Source organism: Pteropus vampyrus, unplaced genomic scaffold (assembly GCF_000151845.1).
Source record: "Pteropus vampyrus isolate Shadow unplaced genomic scaffold, Pvam_2.0 Scaffold82, whole genome shotgun sequence".
Lineage (NCBI taxonomy): Eukaryota > Metazoa > Chordata > Mammalia > Chiroptera > Pteropodidae > Pteropus > Pteropus vampyrus.
Window position 1 is genome coordinate 654,699 of NW_011888863.1, and position 22,121 is coordinate 676,819.

General features: G+C 30.5%; 1 protein-coding gene across 4 annotated transcripts in view; it reads right to left on the bottom strand.

Moving 5' to 3' along the window:
* The window catches only part of SOX5 (SRY-box 5), a 674,508-nt gene that overhangs the window by 350,788 nt on the left and 301,599 nt on the right, over positions 1 to 22,121 (bottom strand). The gene's annotated exons all lie outside the window — the stretch shown is intronic.

The following is a 22,121-nucleotide window of genomic DNA, read 5'->3' on the forward strand; positions in this document are numbered from 1 at the left end:
GAAAGAAAAGTAAACTGTCTTTCAGACAAGAAATTATCTACATGGGAATGGGAAAGTAAATATACAGATACAAAAATTTCTAAATTCACAGGCTTAATCTGCTTTCAACCAATGTTTCACTGAGGACAACTTAATTTATGAATTATGTTTAGTATATTCAAAATTCTGTGCTTTTTTCCTATAGCACTTTGTTCCTTTGATTAAAGCATTACATAATCCATATCTGTCCTACCAAAAGAAATATCATTTTGATAATAAATTTGAGTGGGTTTTTTTTTGATAACGTCAAAAAGTACATGTGGGTAAGGTTGCTATGAGTTCTGCTTGTCAGAAGCACAATTCTCAAAAAGTTGAATTGGAAAATTCACTAACCTCAGAAGAGAGATACCAAGAAACATACTTTCAAGAGGACTTATATAGATAAGCATTAGTAAATAGGATAAAGAACTTTCTGTTGCATACCAGAAAGGATCCTATGACACTTGTCTATTATCTTCAGTACAAAATAAATACATAAATAAATAAATAAAAAGAAAAAATAAAAAGAATCTAGCTAATACAAATAAAAACAAAATTTAAAAAAATCACAATTAGATTGACAACCTGGTTTAAAAAATGGACATCACTTTCTCTGTTTTTCCAAAAGAATGGTAGTCTGGATTACATGTATCAACTTTATTAAAAAGTCTTATAAATTAGTGAAGTCCCTTTTCATTGCCCCTAACCATCAGAGAAACTATTCAAATTCACCTGAAATAAGCTGCATAACCTCTTTGGAGAGGCTCTTGATTCTATGATAACTTCTCAGCTTGAGAGAAATTAGGGTTATCCTTTCCACTGGAAGCATATCACTTCCGTGAAGAATTTATGGTATTTTACTAAAAGTATTCCCTCTCATTTTTCATCACTTTCTCTATTTGTCTCTAAGTTGGCATCTCTTTCTCTCTCTCTTTTCACCCTGCTTTATCTCTTTCTCATTCTCACTTCTGCTCTTGCTGTCTTTCATTCTTATTTTATAAGCGTACATACATGTGTACCTACAAGTAGGGTTACAAGACCCAAGATCTGAGACAGCATACTTTCCATAATTAGTGGTAAGTAGTCCACCTTATTAAAATGATGATAACCACTACACATAGTTATTTTAATTTTCCTGTTTTCTCAAGGCTATATAATACCTACAAATCACTTCTCATCATTGTTTAATGAAAAAAAATTCTGATGTAAAAATCCATCTTCAATAAAAATGCAAAATAGTACCTCTTTTGATTTTGCTGGTTCTTCAAGAACTATAGGTAGTTGCCTATAAGTGACTTATACTTTATAGGTCATGAGTAAAACCACTGTTTACATCTTTTAGTGTGTGATATCATGTGTTCTACAAAACATAGAGATCCTCACAAACTCACAAAGAAGCTCACCTTGAAATTTATTTGTCTCCGAAAGGGTGTTATATTTCCCAGAACCCAAGAAATTTAGAGTCCATTCGATGGCTGTGAAATACACTCCAAAGTAACAGGAGCATCAAAGAGCAGAGGGAGAGGATGGAACCAGGCTATCTAACAGTCATGGAGCTCCCCAGTGAAAATCCGTTGGGCAAATGAGGAAGGACACTGGATTGTAGCTTGACTCCCAGGAGAAACAGGAAACAAAACCCAAAGAAAAGCCAAATCAGTCCCCCAAAATACAGAGTAAACTCCAAGAAACCTGAGTAGGGCCAGGTATAAGGAAAAATATAAGACCTGCTATGAGATCACGCAGACAAGAAATCTGAAATCTCAGAGATTCAATATCTATTAGTAGACAGCCCTTTGGAAGAAGAGATGTGGATATTCTTTCTGGCCTTAATGGAGCTGAGTACTTACATGTGGCCAAGGAATTTTATGAGAATAGACAAGTCACACTTTAACTGAAATAGAACTCTTTAATATTAAAGCCCAACAAACTGACATTGGAAAGAAACATAAAACTTTTCGCCTTTAATATCCTTAAAAGAAATCTAAATTTCTAAACCTCTAAAAAAATTATCTTATGTGTTTTATTCATCTCTAAGTCAAATTAGGTAAAGTATAGAAATATAAACTATATTTATATTAGTAATATAAAATAATTTAGACACTTTTTCTTGATTTTTAAGTATTCATTCCATATGTAAAATCATCATTTATAAGTAAGAAAATTAATGTTGGCTGATCTTGAGTAGAGTAGGATAGACAGCATTTCATTTGCCTGACTTTTAATTTTAAAAAGTTGTGCCTGTCCTTCTGGAAATGATCTTTACAAATCCTAGCTCTTATAGCTAATAAAAGTGGCAAGCAACAGCTAATGAGTCAAAATTTGGACCCTTAAATCAGGAATCCCAAATTGTCTATTATAGAGGTGTTTTAATTTCTATTATCCACTACTATGTTAGAATTATTTATTCATAATCAATTAGTTGTGTTAATAATTTTTGCAAATACAAATAATTATCAAAAATAATATCCAAATTGAAATTGTAGTAAATTAATTGGCTTTTCCAGTAATATCATTTACAAATATGCCTTCTAAAAAACAAAATTAAAAAAAGCTCAACATTAAAAATGAAGTAGTATTTCAAATATAGAAACAAGTGAAACAATCAGCAGAGAATTTGCTGTTATTCTACAGAGAGCAGCTCCTTAGATAACAATGGCCCATTTCCCCAAAATATGGAATACCTACATTAAAATTTTTTAAATCAACAAATTTATATAAAATCTTATGAAACTATGTTACATTGTAGAAATAAGCAGTTATTTATTAGGCTATGATATAAACGAAAAAGAAAAATCAAAAGCAAAACCATCACTTGAGAAACAGTTAAAAAGGTAATGTTATTCCTTTATTTCTTACCCTTTTTTCCCTTAATAAAATAAAATGTTTCAATCATATATTGTGAAATGAATAATATTGGATAGCCAATTAAATTAAGAGGTCTTCAAATTATGAGTCAAAAAAAAAAAAATTCACACATCCTGGACCTAGCCTTTATCTGAGCATTTAACAATAAATATCCAATACAGAAAAAGTAAAATTAAGACCACAGTGAAAGAAAACAACCTTTATAAACACAAAAAATACTACTGGTCATAAGTAAGGCCACAACAGAGAATATAATTAAATACTGTATCTTAGTATAAGTATAATCTATACTAGCATAATAATTTTTAATTTTTATGAACATACATGTTTTCACCTGCAGATATCTAATATCTTTAGAAAACAAATTTTTAAACTTCTATTTTTTGAGCCCTACCATGACAGCTTGTATTGAATCAATAGAAAATGTTATATTTAGAAATTCTGCAGTTAGAAAATAAAAAATAAAAAAACATTGAAGCTTATCAGACTCCATCAATGAGCAGGATAATAACAGCAGTTTCATCAAATTAAATCATTCTTTAGTGTTTCCATTCAATAAAAAGGGACGATCAGCAGGCTGTTCAAAACTAAAACTTCCCTACAATTTCTCTACTCATCCTCATTCTGACCACACAAGGTCTCTTTTCAATTCAGACCATGACTTTTGAAGCTCCCTTTCTCACCCCTCACAAACCTTAGTGGAATGAAGAGCATTAGAAGTAAGTAAACAACCAATAAATGTAACTATGTTACTGAGTCATGTGGGGAGGAGGGCAACATGCAGGGAAAATGGCTAAGTTGTTCGCATTAGTAAAGCAGACTTTGTTCCATAAACTCTCCAAGAACACTGGTAGAATGCTTCATTTTTAATTCATTCAACCCCATATAAAATTTACCTGACTACAGCAATTTGACTAGGATATTTTTTGCTCTCACAAAAATGCCATTTTTACTAACACACCAAGGCAAAAATATAAATATGTGCAGTTTGATATACTGACATATTTTGAAGATCAGACTCACATACACCTACAAAAGAAAGCTGTAATCATTTATAGGGGAAGGAGAATGAAAGCCGAACGAAATTTGCAACAAAGGATTATGGCACAGTTACATCTAAGAAATAAATTAAAGTACTTTAGGTCCTTCAGTTAGTTATACGGGTGTTATTAGGGCTGCAAAGCTGAATCCTGTGATAAAATAGCTAACATTTATTGGGTACTCACAATGCAAATTGACAGCTCTGAGTTGTCAATGAATCATTTCTTTTAATCCTCAGAATAAGCCTCTGAGGTAGGTAATGCTATTATCTCCACTTTGCAAATGAAGAAACTGAGTCAGGCACCAAGAGGTTAAAAAACTTAACCACAGGAAACCATTTTGCGTATTGCTGAACCAGGCTTAAAGTAGGCAATCTTACTCTAGAGTCAACTGTTGTGACTCACACAACTGCCCAGCTCTGGAAAATTCTAACATTCTCCATATTCAAGTCTCAGCCCTCCTCAAAAAGGCTATAACACACAGATCAGAATTAGCTCTCCTTGTATTCTCCCATAATACCTTGTACTTAAACTTCTCCACTCACAGTGCATGCCTTTATTGCAATTACTTGCTTAATGTATGTCTCCCTTTTCAGACTATATGCTTGATGAGGACAAGAGCCATACGTCTTTGGTTCATTGCTAAATCCAGGAGCTAGCCCTGTCTAGTAGATACAAAATATTTGATTAATATATCATAAAAGAATGCATAAATATGTTACTATTGCTTTAAAAATTTATTCTCTCAAGTAATAAATTTCTATTAGTATCTACAAATATTGACAATTCACCATCAAAAATAATAGCTAATATTCAGTGCTTACTATCAGAGGTCCAATTCCAAGTACTTTATTTATGTTCAATTACTTAATAGCCACAATTTTTTTTTTTTTAACATAAGACAAAAATGAAATTTGGAGAGCTTAAGTAACTTGCCCCACATCACACAGTTAGGGAAACACACAACCATGATCTGAACACAAGAATCTTGACTCTAGAGCCTGAGCTGTATACTACCTCTAAATAGGACCAATTTTCAAACTGTTAAATTCTCTGGTTGAATAAGGGCTTTATGTCATAAAGCATTTAAAGAATTGGAAAACATTGGTGACAAAAAAAATTCCCCATTCTATAATCTTAACATATATTTATTTAATAGTAGAGTGGTAGAGTTAAAAAGAGAATAGCCTGCACTTGCCTTTAATATTTTTTCAAAATTTATAAAATATTTTAGAAACTTTAAAAATATCATCTCTGATTTTCGAAATATGGGAATGGTGAATGAAGAAAAAGGAAAATAACTGAATTTGTTTTGACTGAGGTGGTTAACTTCCAGCATTTTTTTTCGTAAAAAAAATGAACATTGTAGTTCTGAGTAAAAATTCCAATGTAACAGAATACACATTTATAGTACATCACTATTACAGAGACTTAATCAATACTTTTAAGTTATTACCTGCAAAAAAATTCTGTTTACGGCTATCTTCAAAGTAGATTTTATGGATAAGTTGTGATAGTTTCTTGGGTTAGGGAAGCCCTATTTTCTCAAACAGTATCAAACAGCTCTCTGCAAGAGAAATCACTGTGACTCAGATAGCTCTCTGATCACAGATTAAATCTCAAAATCTAAACCAAGTTTCCATGAACTTGGTACACATAACTTCACCTTGGTACATATCTACTTCTGACAGACCCAATTATAATATTAAGTGATTTTAAAGAGGACAGTGGTCTAATGCCTGTTTCAAAAAATCTGTATCTAACTTGAATCTAATTACGAGGATGCAATCAGACAAATCCAAATTGTGAGATAGTATATGAAACAAATGGCCTAGACTATTAAAAAATGTTTCTATCAAGGTCAAGACAAAAAGATGGCAAGGTATTGTTTACGCTTAAAGGAGATCTAGAGAGATATGACAAGTAAATGCAATACCAAATGCTTGACTTAAACCCAAATTTAAAGAAAAAAAAAACTATAAAAGAAATTAATCAGATAATAAGAAAATGTAGATCTGGACTATATTAAATAACATTACTACATTAATGTTAATTTCTTGGATATGCTAATGTTATTATAGTTAGGGAGCAGAATGTCCCAACTTTTAGTAGTGTGAACCTGCAACTTACTTGCAAATGAATCAGAAAAGAAAATGAAATAAAGAGAAAGCAGAGGGGTCAAAGTTAATAATTAGCAAAACTAGCTGAAAAATATAAGCGTGGATGCTCATTATGGTACTATTTCAAATTTTCTGTAGATTTTGAATATTTTAAGTAAAGAGAGAAACATTAAGAAAAGCTTTATATCCAAATAATTGTGACGTATTTTAGATGATTAGGATGTTTTCGGTTGTAACAAATACAAAGTCAAAAATGTTCTGGGCTTATCAGTTAAATTTGCCATCTCGATCTAAAAGTCCCTAAATGTTGTCATAAAGGATAGTTCTAAACCAAAGCCATTAGTTTTAGAGATACTTCAGTTTACAAATGGAAAACAGAGATATGTGTAAATAATATTCTCATATTGATAAAGTGATAAATTGTAAACAAAGCTTTTATCCTACACTCTTTTCTGCATTGTCACTCCCTCCCATTCCTTTATTCAACTGATGTGTGCTTTCATCTTGCTAAATGAATCATTCAAATTGTAAGTATTCACTAAATATTTTTAAATGAATAAATAAAGATAGGAATGTTTCTGTGTTTATATCACTATAAACATAGATGTAGTACTAAATCATATGAAAGCATATAAAATATGCTAATTTAATTTATTTAAGTTAACTTGGGATGGCTTTTTAAAGTTAAATCAATGCAGAGGGCCCAATGAGATTCCGTGTTGCTCAAAATCCACAGAAACAACACATTTATCAGAGCAGACAATTAATAGACAGCCTTAACATTTCAAATGGAGATAACCCCTGCCATGCTGTATGTACTCTAATGAACTTTAGGGTCTCACTGAGATGCTCTTCAGGTACTCTTGCAGATCCAGAAATGTTTCCTGAGGAAATTCTTGCTTTGTCTCTATGTGCAGGAGTACATAGAGTCAATTTAAGGACAGAGGTGAGAAGTGCCTTAAATCTAGGCAAGATACAACTCAGTTCAGAAGTGATTGTTCCTCATCTCTTAGCAACAGCCTAGATGTAACAAGTGATCTTTAAAGGAGATGTAACAAGTGATCTTTAAAGGAGATAGTTTAAGAGACTTTTCTTAGACCTCTGCCAGTATCCTTTCATCAGGAAATCTACATACCTGGTAAACTTTAGTTATTTAGTTATTTATAAAAATTCCTCCATTATGTTGCTTCTCACTCAATATTCTCTGTCTCTTATCTGGTCTCTACTAAAAATGGCAATGTAAAGAATGCCTTATTAATCCTCTGTAATACTTCTATCGAAGACAGTTTGAAGATTTATATAATAAATTACTCCCTTATACATCAGGGCTCCCCCAAAGATTGTGATTACTGATGAAATGGTAAGTTTTTTTTTTTTTTTTTAACCAGAAAATGATAACCCGATAACCATTAAACTTGTTATGGCTGTCAGGTAACAGAGTTATTCTTAGCCATAATTTTAGAAATAATTATCTTCCCTTATGTTTTCTGTCTGTCTGTCTGTCTATCTACATATCTATCATCTTTCAATCACACACTTACATAATATATACAGTGTTCATAATATATGTATAATATATATTATAATGATAAGATTATAATTTTATAATACAAAATATATTTAATAATATATACATATTTTATTTACATATATTATATTCATATGCTATGATATATTCTGTATAACAAATAAATGTATTATGTATTTAATAAGTAAAATATAAGTGATTTTTGACATGAATATTTAATGTTAAATATTTTAATTATTTTAGAAAGTAGTTGAAGTTCTAATAAATCCTGTACAGACCATGGGCTTCAACATTATTTACTAATTACTTGATACATATGTATCCGTATGCAGCCCAAAACATTTACTAGATTATAGAAAATATCCTTGGAATTCTTTCTACATGATTAAAATCCATTCAAGGAAATAATAATATACATTTCTTGGGCATGCTAAGTTACATACACTTTCTTATTTAGCAGTAAAATGATGAGCATTATTAAAATGATGAGCATTATTAAAATCCCTACTTCACAGATGCAGAAGGTAAGGCATGAAAAGTTTATGTAATTTGCAAAAATCATAAAGCAAATAGGTATTTTAGTTGTAAATAACCATTTAAGCATTCTGACTCCAAAGTCCACTGGTAACTACAGCTACATGGCCTCTCCTTTGGAAGGTATCAAGAAATCAGAGAAAGCACTAGAATCCGGCCATAACCATATATTAGAAAACACTTAAAAGATAAAGACTTAAAACCCAGATTCATGAAACAATTCAAACTTATATTAAAATACATTAATTTAACAGTAAACTTGAAAAATCCACAGAGTAAAACCAAGAGGTTCATTTCTATTCTCACATGCCTTACTGTCAGCAGGAACTTGTAATTTTCTTAACAGCCACATTATTTTGTCATACGAAATATAATTCTATTTAAAATTACCAACACTCCTGCCTGCTACCCAATAAAATCAGTATGTCATGGCTTAAATTAGATCAAAGAATTAATACTATTAATTATATTATTACCAATTCATCACAAAGTTTCCCATATTAAGATCACCCTATAAGATGTTGACACTGACATATTTAAAAGTTCCTATACTCTAAATATGTTTCCTGAACATTAAGACAGCAAAAACTATTCAGATAAGCTTTCTGAGCAAAGACAATACCTGTCTATAAAGGTAGTATTTCCATAGGTAGTCCATTGTAAAAGACTTGGAAGAGAGAGATTTGAGAAAACTTACATAGTTACACTCTTCACAGTAAGAAGTTTCCATCGATAGTGTATGTTACAAATTGGCATCTCTCAAAAACAGTTACAAATAGCCTTTTCCAAGAAACTCTTTAAATAATTGTCCAGATGTCTAGATATCCACCACTTCGCACATCACCTTGGGCCATGAATGAATTAATTCATAAATGAATGAATTCAGAGAGGAGAAATTAGAAGTTTATATCAAATTGTTTATTTATAGTGTCTGTATTTCAATAAAATTTATTCAGCAACTAAAATAATGCCTGTCAATAGGTTTTTAAAATACATTTATTAAATGAATAAATAAATTTCTGCCACTAAAATAAATAATAGATTATAAAGTTCTGAAAGCACTGTATTATGTAGATCAATACTATAATCTGATGATTAATAGTGAAGTCTTTAGAGATGGACTGTTTGGGTTTGTTTCCCAGCGCTGCCACTTGTAACCTGTGAGAAATTAGGCAACTCCTTCTGTTTCATTTTCTTCATTTGTGAAATGGTTATAACAAATAAGATTTTTTGAGGTTAAGTTTGTCACATAATAAGTACATACTGAATGTGAGTGCTATCTTTATATCTATCTCCATAAATATATATCTATATGAATAAAGCACTTGCATCACATCTTGTAGGTCAGTTTTAAAAACTGTATATAGTTTGAACTGAAATACAAAAGGGAAGATATTCCTACAAACTTCTTTAGACCCAGTGGAAATTATAGATATATACGATGGCATTTCAAAAAGTAAATATTATTGTCCTTCCAAACATAGAATCTCTAAAGTAATCTATATGATCCTTAATCAAAGATCTTCCTTTCCATTGTAACTCCATGGAAGTTTGAAGAAATGGACAGTTAATGATATAAACATCTGTGCAAGTCAGTGTTACTACTAGGACTTTTTACAACGTGATAAAATTTTACCTTCTTGTGGAAGAAAGCTAAGAAAAACATTTAATAAAAAAGTAAGTCTTTCTGACTAACTGCTACCTTCCTAAGCTGTGGATTAATAGAATCTAGATACAGACAGAAGTTTTAATTTTCCTCCCTCCACAGAAAAGGATAAAGCAGCACCATCCAATAGAAATATAATGTGAGCTACGAATATGAACTGCACATACAATTTGTAATTTTCTAGTGCCACATTCAAAAAGTAAAAATAAGCAGGTGAAAGTAACTTTAAGAACATTTTATTTAGCCAATATATCCAAATATTATCATTTCAAAATATAATCAATATTCTTTAAAAACTTAGTAAGGTATTTTACATCTTTTCATTCAAAGTCTTCAAAATCCAGTATTTTATACTTACAGCAAATCTCAATTCAGACTAGCTATGTTTCAAGTGCTCCAGTAGAGGCATGTGGCTAGGGGCTACTACTGGAAACCACAGACATAAAGGGATTCTGAGAGCATTTCTTTATACTTTTTACTAAATCACATACTTATTCCTCAAGAGCTAAAAGGTTCTCAGTATATCTAAGGTAAATCATACCAACCAGACAAATCAACAATTTAACATTCTAATTGATCAATTTATCCAATATTTAAAAACACAAACTATACTTCAGCTAAGAAAAATAAAATAGGTGAAATTACTTTTTTGCTTCTTTTGTGCTAAGTAACACTCTGTAATAGCTCTTACTAAATACTCTATAAATTTAAAAGCTTCTAGTATATAATATTTGCCAATATTCTTTAATTGAAGATTTCTCCTATACTTTTAAGGTAAATAAAATCAGTGAAATAATTAGATTTTGCCTATAATTTACTATCTCTGGTATGATTTTCCTTTACTGAACTAGTAAAGGAAAATCATACCACATGAAACAGCACTGGTCTGATTTAATACTATAAATTCAGAACAAATGGGAAAACATTAAATTCAGAAGTGCTTCTGGACCATTAACTTCCATGCTGATTTGACATGCACCATAGTACTCAGGCAACAGACTCAGGAATATAACCTATTCCTAAAGCAAACAGTATTTTATCTCATAACCATCTGGGGTTCACATCCTTAGGGTTACTAGAATAGTGCTGTCTGGTATATTTTAATATCTAGAAGTATAGCACTAAGACCTACTTTATTAGTGAATCCCATTTTGCTAGGAAAAGAAGACTGACATAGAAGAGATTATAGAGGGAACGAAATTTTGGGGCCCTTGTTTTCATTATTTAGCTGAAGAAAATCATTGGTTATATATGATTTCAAACTCTATGGTTTTTCTAAGGTATCAATAAAAGAAAAAAAAAAAGCGATACCATTCATAACGTGGACGGTGCTCTCTTTCACATACCGCCTATAGTCACAAACTTAAGTGCCAAGCAGATGGCCGAAATCTGTTTTGTATAAAATGTGCGCTTTTCCCCCCTAACTGTGTTCTTTGTATTCATATTCAGCCTAGATTTTAGCCATCAAAACACTGGCACTATGTCGATCATTAGCAGCATTTTAGACAACTGGCAACTAAGGTATTCACTGTTCTCTGCAGAATGGTCAGCTAATATTCCCCAGATGTGTGATTAAGGCAAAAGATCATCTTCTTACATTGGTATCAGCACTTTGGATGGCTCTTTGCTCTCAACAGATTATTTCAGTGGAAAACAATTTTATGTCCAAAAATAAGAGTTCTTTTTCTAGGATGTTTTTGTTTGCTTGTGATATAGCTGCCCATAAAAAGAAATCTATAAATTTGTCCAAGCTTTACCTACAAACTAAGGAATAGTTAGTTACCTAGCTGATATAAAACTTCTCATGTTACTTTTACTATGAAATTGTATGATGTACTCTCTTTGTAAGTTTCTTCAAGTTAAATATTGTCTAATTTTCAAATATTTTTACAAATAATACTTTAAAAAGCAATAGTGTGTGACCATTTTATCTTATATCACTTTTTTTGTTTTCCAATAATTTGTTCTATGAAATTATTCATTTTTATGGTTATAAACAAATGAATTTTAATTTGCATAGGTTAAAGCATAGGAATATGTTAAATCAGCAAATTTATTATTTAAATACTTGATATACTGATATCTCTCAAAACAACATTTAGTGTATCAGACTTCCTACGTATTAAAATGGGAAGAGGTGTGTTTTTAGGGTATTTCATTATTAGCAGTCAGCAGCCAGAGAAAACTATAGCTGTATTGCTGCTATTTAATTACAGGTTACCTGGGATCAATAATCATTAATGCATTTAAAGCAATTATAATTCTATTAACTACAGAATTTTTAAGAACAAGTCAACAGATTTCTTATAGGGATTATTTTATATGCTAAAATAATTTCAACTATCAGACTAGCTAGTATGTTATCAAACAAAAACATAATTTTTATTGAAGTGCTGATCATTTTCTATTTGCCAAGAATCCAACCTAGTTTTCAAAGTTTGAATTCAGTGGCTCGCATTCAGAAATATCCAAATATTTTTCTGAAGTTTCTAAGTTTAAGATGACTCATTAGCATTGAGGAATAAATAATGTTATACTCATTTTAAAGCCCATTTTATAGATGTATGGCTGAAACCCAAAGAATTTGAATAACTTACACATCACAAAGTTTTAATTCTTGATTTAGCAACTGTAGGAACATACGCCAACTCTGTACATTACTAAATGCTGAATGATAAAATATATTAGCAGTAAGTTGTCCAACTGAATGATTTCCAGATTTTCTTTCTTGTTTAACAGTAGGATATTTCACATTTCCCTTTGGTCCTAGTTCTAAACATAGTTCTGGTTCAATAATGCTCTTTTCTGTTTTTTTGTTTTTGTTTTTCTTTTTTTTAAATAGCCTTTATTTCTGTACCAAGAGAATAAAAGAATAACACTTTAAATTTATTTCTAAATTAAAAGTGGCAGGAATAGAATTTTTTAAATCTATATCATAATCATTAAGCAAATAATTAATTTTAACACAGCTAATTCTTATGTTATCCTAAACACATGAATCTATATTTAAAATTTGTAACTAATCTACATAAAGACTTCATGATACCATAGTCATATTTTCAAAGTATAGATAATACAGAAAGTCCTTGAATATGAGTCAAAATTATGTTGCTGATGGTATAACTGCACTTTTTAATAAACACAATATTTAAAAGAAAAAGCATGCAATCTGCTGAATGTAAAATATTAACAATATGTGAAACATCTCCTCTCAGATAATATAGCTTCTTTAATGCATCTTTCATTGGTTGTCCCCCTACTCCTTGCTTCATAGGGTTTAACATTTCTTTTCTTGAAATTGCCAACCACTAATTAATGCATATTAGGTTGGCTGGCTAGATGCTAATGCTAATAATTGTCTAATTTATTTTGAGAACCACTTAAACTCTTTCTTTATACTACCTGTTTTTAATATTAGTTGATCTTTCCACTTTCCAGCCCAATGTTTTATTTATTCATATAAAGATGTACACTGTTTATAGACTCCATGTTGTCCTAATGCTCTACTTTATTCATCTTATCCTTATAAATAGACTTTCAGGACTTTGACCTAAAATATCATTTTCATGCTTTTCATATCCCCTCACAGTGCCTTGTTCAGTAATCCATATACGATTTATTTTTCATAATATTTTTAACAGTTCAGGATAGTGATCTGATGCATCTGAGAGTTTCAAATACATAAAATATTAATCTTATCTTTTGAAACAGTAGCTTAAAAATAGTTCATAGCAAATTGGAGCACTTAATCCTAAATAAAAATTATACATAGTACTTAGATTTCAAACTCCTAAAATATACTATGGTTACTTATTCTTGCACAACGCTAAATTGACAGGTAAACTGAGACGTGATTCCACATGTGAAGGCTGGTTATATGAGATACTGCCTCCCAATTGCTGCATAAATTCAAGAATTCTGACCACTAGAATAAAAAGCTAGGGATCTTTCAAATGTGGTTCAAAGTGATGAAATTTTAGAGGTGAGAGGTTTTAAAAATTATCCAACCCTTCTTTGCATTTTACAGATGCATACACTAAGATCTAAAACCTCTTCTCAGACTGTAAGAAAGAACTAGAACCTGAAATCTTATACCCAACTAATACACTTTCTATTATGTTATATTTCTCCAAAAAATTGGTGATGATACTGACAAATGTATATTTTTACCAAAAAAGAAATTGTTCTTCACTTCAGGAGTAAACACTCAAAACCCAAAACCCAATAAACTGTCCATTTAATACGTACGCCATAGGCCTCTAAAATTCAACTTTCTCCTCTCGGCCTGAAATCTCAAATTTTACTCAAGCATATCTTGATTTACTCAACTTCTTAAATTCAAATTTTCCATTAAATATGCATCACAATACTACCTTCAGATTTTTAAAGCTAGAATATTATTATAAGTCCTTATAGCTCACGCCACAGGATTATATGTTGCAAATGAAAAAGTAGAATGGACTTTGCTTGTATTTCTATGAAATATTTCTTCTTTTTGAGATTTCCCCCAACCCAAACTGTGGCTTCATCAGTATTTGGTAGAATTTATTCAAAATTAATTTATTCAAAATTCAATTACTCTATAAGTGAAAAAGTTTCTGCTGAATTCCAAACTCATTATATGTACGTGTATAACTATTACATTCCACAAATAAATTTTTACATAACTATTACTGACACCCAATTATCCTTTAATTACTTATAAAAGTCTATATATTCTGCTCCTTCACTTTGATTCTTTAAATTGCTCTTAAAATCTTTGGATCTGCTTTTCTTTCTCCAGAAGAATGCTTTTAAAGCATTAAACATTTCTAAACTGTTTATAGGTCAAATTAGATCCATTTTATTTTTCCAGTAATGGCAAATTTTTAAGAAACAAGTCTACTATCTTATTTAAATTCTATAATCCTTAGGGCTCTAAAAACAATATCTTTCTTTTATTTTTCAAATTCTAGCTATGTTTAGGACTGGAAGAAAATAGAAGTTCTTGCCTCAGAAATAGCATTCACTGTTATCTTTGTTTTTCCATTCCTAGGCATTTTGTTTGATTTAATGGTACTTAGACTATTACATAAAAGTTATCTTCACATCCTGATGATACTATGATAAAGATGATAATCTGAATCTGACGTTGTATCAGTTATCATTCATTTAAAGTCAAAGTTAAATTAGTGAATGAATCAAGAGTTAAATAGTTTGATTACCAGTTCATTTATTTCTCTACAAAAGAATAAGAACACTATATATTATCTTAATGAAACTGTAACATATATCTCTTATTATACAAATAAAGAAGAAATCTTTTCATCAGTTTTATGTGACATCTTCCTGAAAACTCCTTTCAAACATATTATGAAACTCAACAGCAAATAAAAAAAGAGGGGGTGGTAAAACAAAGGGACATCAGGAAAGGAGTAAAAAAAGTCTTTGGACTTTGCAAATTATTGCCCAACAAACTCTGACCCAGATAAATAACCCAAAGAAAGACTTGTGAGCAAACAAGTAATACCTTAACTCAAGAACCAGAATAAAAATGTTTTAGAACTTTGTCAAGCAACCTATATTAACTATGAATGAAAAATTAATAGCATAAATAAAGCATTACTTTTTCATTTTGTGTTCTCTTATGTGAACACGTATTTCTCATTTTCAACATTTGTGTTTCTTTTTCCTTAAAATGCTCTTTTATTAAGTTAATATAAAATTGTTTAAAATGAAAAGTCAACAGATCACATGTGAAAGTTCCATAACCAGTTCTCAAATAACCTATCACCTTGGTATCTTCATCCTAATTAACATAAAAACAGAAAACAAAACCAAAATCACTATTAAAGTAAAAGATTTGCTATATTTTAAAACAATTCTGATTAAAATTTTACCAGGGACACTATTTGGGCCTATGTAGTCTTTTACTACTAGATTAAAAAATTATCAACAAGCAAAGCATAATGTTCCTGAAGCCCTAAAGAAAAGACACATCCTTTAGGAATTTGTTGCTGAGTGTCCTAATTGATCTAACTCACTTAAACTGCCAATATAAAAATCTTATAAGTTTTTGGGGGCGCCTTCATTTGGGTCCTATATAATAGTGAATTTCATTTCTTCAAATTATATCTATTTTCAATACATCTTATTCTTAGGTTTCATTGTGACAGAAATGATTGGGATGAGTAGAGCAGGCACGTATGCATAGAGTATAATTAAATCTCATGCACCTACACAATAAGAAATATTAAAAATAAAGCTATCGATATATTTTTAAGAAATCATATCTTCTGTTTTTTTTTTAACATTTTCTTTTCTGAAAAAAAAAAAACATTCTTTCAAAGATGTGAAAAGCAGAAATAGAAACGCTGTTACATATGAAAGTTTCAACGGATTTGCTGCCAGCAGCTTTTCTTTATAGTGTTCCTCTTACCTACAGTATGTGTTGGCACTGGCAGGTAGCCCTAATTCGTTAGTAGCCAAATTATTTTTGTCCCTGAAGTAGGAGAAATCTCCATAGCACATGAATGAGACATGGTTTACTAGTTTACACACATCTTTATAACTCCAAGAAACCAAAACTCATTCACAAATGCTTTCATTTCAGCAGTGAGAAGGGCTACAGAATACCAGAGATACCTACTTTGAATTCTTGGTCCTCATTCTCTATGAGAAAACGAAGAGAAAAAAAAAATCTTATTAACTTTAATAAAGACTTTGGTTCTTAATGCAAGAAAAATAAACAGCTTTCTGTTCACCACACTCCACATTTCATTTAAGAAAAAATATTTCAGTATAAAGCATTAGGGAAAAAAAAGTCAGTAATAAACCTAAATGTCGCTACATAAAAATTCATTATGACGGCATAGTAGTTTTAGAGAATGTGGTTTACAATAACAAGCATCCTTATATTGCATGATCACAAACTACATTTATATACTGTTGTACCACCTTCACTAAATTAAAGAGAAAAATAGGAAGATGAAATACGCAACACTCAGAAATAAATGTATAACAGTGATGATTCAGCCACAGCAAAAAAATCTCTGAATTCTAAGGCAAGACAAAAGTAAATGTATTAACACTAAAGAGCCAAGTGCCTGAAATGTTACTTAGATAAAAGAAAGAGAGATTTGAAATACAATGAACCAAGTTCAGGTTGAATTGATTTAAGATTAGACACTGATTTCAAATGTCTATGAATATCTACAAGCTTTTGTTTTTAATTTTCCTTCTGTCATGTTTTATGGGTAAAAAGTCCTTAAACTACCTTGTAATAGATTAATTGCTTTCAAGCTGGGTGACAAAAGGGCATAATGACCGGAAAATGATACAAAAGAAACAGTAAAAGCATGTTAACAAGTTTATCAACAAACCTGTGTAATTCTCATGAAGTACATACAGATTAAGGTTCAGTGGTTCCAAACTGGCAGCATTCAAGTTGGGTTCATATTTGGGTTTTTTGTTTTGTTTGTTTTTTTAAACCACCTGTCCTAAAATGACATTGTTTATGCTAATTATCTTTGTTTATGCCACAATTCTGTTTGTTTACTACATTCTTTTAAAATACCATATCCCTATAAACAGTTCTCACCAGAATTCTTCTAAATCTTGTTTCGGTCTGGTCCTTCTCGGCAGCCCACTGAGCAGAATGCAGCTCTACAATGAAGGCGCAAGAGCTGGGAACAACTTTGAGTCTCTCACTCCTCAGGCTGGCAAAGGCAGAGAGTACTGCTGAGGTTTTACTCAGGCTCCAACGGAAAACGATACTGAATGTGTAGAAATGCAACACTCCCCTATTGGACAAGCAGAACTATACGCCACAGTATCTCCAGAGGAGATGCATGAACTCTCAACTAGTAAGTGAAGAGAATAGGTAATGCTAAAGGAAAGGAGTGCAGCTTACAAATTGCAGGAGAAAAACACAGTCAAACTATAGTCAGAAAAGATGATTAAAGGTCTTCCGAACCATTATCAGTTCCTGATTAAAATGAAGGAATATGTAGCATTCTCCTAAAGGATGTCCAAATAAACTGTTCACTTAAGTAAAATAGTGTCAGTCTTTAAAATTTGTTCTTCTCTAGCAATACCACTTGATCATCTATATAACGCTACATTAGCAATGCCACTAAATGTTCAGGTACATAACATTAAAATTTTGTATTTAATGAAATGATGATATCAATCAATGAAAAGGAAGAAGGGTAGAATGAATTAAGCAAGGAAGAATCTTCTATGTTTTAGTCTCTCTCTTGTTCATCAAAAATTTTCCATTAAAAGGAAGATATTTCACATTGTGGTTAAATCTTTGAGCATCTTTTTATCCGATTGCCATCATCTGAGTCAGAAACCTGACATATTAAACTGTATGTGTAGTACAAGAAAAATATCTAGATTAGTTTATTTCTCATGCTATTAGTTAGCCTTGTTGAAATTTTGCAAGAAAATAAAAATCTATCACTTATACTTGTTTAACTAATCTATAAAAAGAGAGGTGTTCAACCTATGTAATACTTATCTGCATTATAGATATACTCGTTAGGTGGCTTGAGAATTGACAGTGGGAAGAATAGACAATAAAAATCAGATTTTATCAATAAATGTATTTTGTTTTTTAAATGCATTATGAATGCAATTCATTTGAAATAGTTTCCAACTCTATGGAGGAGTAATGTACTAGAGTATTAGAAAAGGTCTTATTATTTGCCTCTCAGGTAAGAGGCATATACAGATTTGAGTTAAAAGCTTCCTAAGAACAGATAAATACTTTATTGTATGCTGATTATATTTGAGAAACAGAGAAGAACACACCAACATGTGGAGTAATCATAACAGTCACACATTTCTGTATCTACCAACCTGCTAAACACTGAACAGTATATAATGCCACCTGACGTTTAACCCTTAATTGTTCTTGATAATCAGTCAGGTCTCCTGCTAATTCTTCAGGACAGTACTCCAGCATGAGTGTGACAGAAGTGTAGTTTATCCACTGTTTCATGAAAGCTGCATTCCAAATTAACATCTTAGCTCAATTAGCTTGCAACTTATTGCGATGGCAATTAAAATCTATTACCAGTTATAGGCACCTTTTCCTCTACGAAGTATTAGTAAATAAAAAAAATACTAAAATGAATGAAGGCTGATATCAGAACATCCTGAAAATATAATATCAAAGTTACAGGTTTACAGTTGCCGTTAGGTGATAATGTGAACAGGTAACTTTCCTTTGCTTCACACCTAGAGATTACCTGCTAACTTGAATGTACTTATCACATGAGCACAATGGTTTTACAAAAGTTTATAATTAAACTGAATACATCTGTGTAGGTAATAAATATTTTATTACTATGCTCAAACTTCAGGTAATTAAAGTACTGCTAATATCAGAGATATTCTTATAGACTGCTAATAGTAATTTTTCATGGTTATTTAACAAATAAGTTTTTCACAATACCTGATATTTCTTTCTTTGGAAAAACACATAAAAGTCTCTTAATGTGAAAAATTATTTCTTTAATCAATATGACCACAAATAAATTTGATGGATATATAAGGTAAATAAGTTAAAATTTCATTACAGAAGGTTTTACTCTTGTAGTGTTATCTTCAATGTGTAGAAAATAGGCAGTCAGTTGTCTGCACCCGTTTTGAAAGAAGTAATCAAATAGGTAATACTATAAATTTAATTTGCTTTATCCCACTAGGTTCAATCCTAAATTTTTTTCTATTTATTATCAAACTGTCTTCTTAAGCAATCATCTTATATTTGCTTTTTACTGAAGACTCTAACATAAAGCAATTAGAAAGTGTAACAAGTAGCTTAGTCATAAAACTATTACATTATCAAACAGAATAAATGTAAAGGAAAGAAATATAATACGATATTATTGATAGTAGCAAAAATTGCTTTTTTCATTCATCAGAAACAAGCTAATATTGATATTCAAGGCAAACTTTAATTTTTTTCATTATATGAATATGAAAATAATAGATGGCATTCCTAAAGGAAAAATTTTAGGTCACAATTTTTAAATTTATTTTTATATAAATATGTAATTTCATTGTCTTTAAAAAAAAAATTTAGGAGAGTTCATGCGTTCATTCTAAAGACGCTATTACTAACATTTAGACCAGGTTGCCAGTTATGTCTCCTCTAAATAGCATGACCTAAAAGACTTTGCTTACAAACAATTCCTTAGAAGATACTTTGCCTATTCACCTCCCACCTGAGAATTGTGTTTTTCATTAGTCATAATCAACTATGACAAGGATGCCTGAAAATAAAAATAACATATTTCAACTTCTTTACGTTTTAGAATCACTGTTTAATTTGCTCTACCTCCTGAACATTTTTAACAGACAGTGAAACTGTTACTACTTTTGAATTATTTAACAATTGCCTATTAGTCTGACAGTATTGACCATATTCATTTTCAGGGCTGATAATACACAATACATAAAAAATCTAAATAAAAAAATTTAATCCTATTTAAGTTTCGAATATTCCTTAAAGTTTCAACTAGTCTACAGGTTGCAAAGAATAATAGAAGATAGGCAAGAATCTACCAATGAAATCAGAAAAAAAATCACATAAAATTTCCAAAATATATGAACCCCAAGCAACTTGTTTATATCCTCTAGAGCAAGGTTCTCTGTTTCATAATGAAATTTAGAAGGCTTTTTTTTTCAGATTTCTGACTAAGTTTGAATGAACAATTCATCTATAGCAGGTGAGTAAACAATAAAATTTAACACTCAATAGAAATAACCTACTTATTCAATGAAAGTTGCCAATATTTGAAAAGGCAAAAATAGCTGACTACATATGATAGTGTAGTTATTGCATATATACCTCCTTTGGAGAATATAAATATTCAATATTGAGTCTGCAAGATATATTCTATGTGGGTGACTACAGATACACTTACTCATACAAATTCAATGTAAACAAATGATTACATTTGTAATGACTGAGATTTTTGTATTTATTACTAAATATAACCACAGGAAAAAATAAAAAATGCCAAAATTTTTATATTGTATGACATTTTTCAAAAATATTTTAGCTACTATTATTTCCAAATATACTGTCTATACTAACAACTCTATTGATTACCACTTGCTTATTTAATTAGCCAGTTAGAAAAGCATGCCTCTGGGTAACAAAAAAAATGAAATTCTCACCAGGAAGAAAAAATTGTTAAGAGATTTACGCATTAGAATAGGAAAGGGAAAAGTTTAGTTTAAAAAAGAGATAATTGAAAAAATACAAATAAAGTTCACAGCAGGAAAGCTTGCCTATATAGAGCAATAGGCTACAGCCTGTTAATATGTAACTACCTTTTTATAAGAACAGTCTGTTAACACATTTACAAATCAGACTCAGAGTTTTATTTTCAAAAAGTATAGAGTTGAAGAATATCGTTTAAGTACTACTCTGCACACATGCTAGAAAACTTAAGGTGATATATTAACAAACTGCTATATTAAGCAATAGCATGTTCCAATATTAACTTCAATATCTACATATGAAATAGGCTATATTTGCAAACAAAAGCTATTTTAAAGAGTTAATATATAGAACTTTGAAAATATGAATTCAAAACTATTAAGCAAGTTCAACTGAAATTATTCACTGAAATTATCTAGAGAGGATTCACCCCAATTTAAAAAAAAAAAAAAGATGAAGAAATGAAAAAAAAGAAGACAGTATTAAAGTATATATGTTGGCTATTTTACTTTCTTCCTCGATCTGATATTGGCTTCTCTAATATTTGGCCACATTCAAGCATTATTTTTTTCTCAATATTCTTCTCTCCCATTGCTTTACTTCTAGAATGTTTTAATCTTTGTCCTTTCTTTTTTCGTCTTTTCATATCAAATTCAGTTGTTTGAGCGATGAACAGCTTGACTTAGCATATTTTTAACCAGCTGGTCTAGCACCTAGCTTGCATTGCATAGTCAGATACAACAAATGTTTATACAGAAGGTAGCTTTCATGAAAATGAAAAAAAGCCTGGGTATCATGCATCCTGGCTTTTTTTAGCTTTTTTTTTTTTTAAATTCACCACACAGAATACAAAGTTTGAATTCTTTTTAATGGCAAACAAAACTCTATTTATAGTTCTCCAAAAAATGAACTTATGCTGGGATAAGAACTCAAATTTAAAAATTGCAATGTGTACTTATAGGAACACTAAGAGGGCTAAAATTCTTTCAAAGCCCTGCTTTACTTGCAGCAACATCAAATGGAAGGATATTTCATATAGTTCTCCAATGAGGAACTACTTAATTACAAATATGCTTATTCCCATCATAGCAAAAGGAAAAAATTATAGTAAATCAAAATTTAGTTTAATACA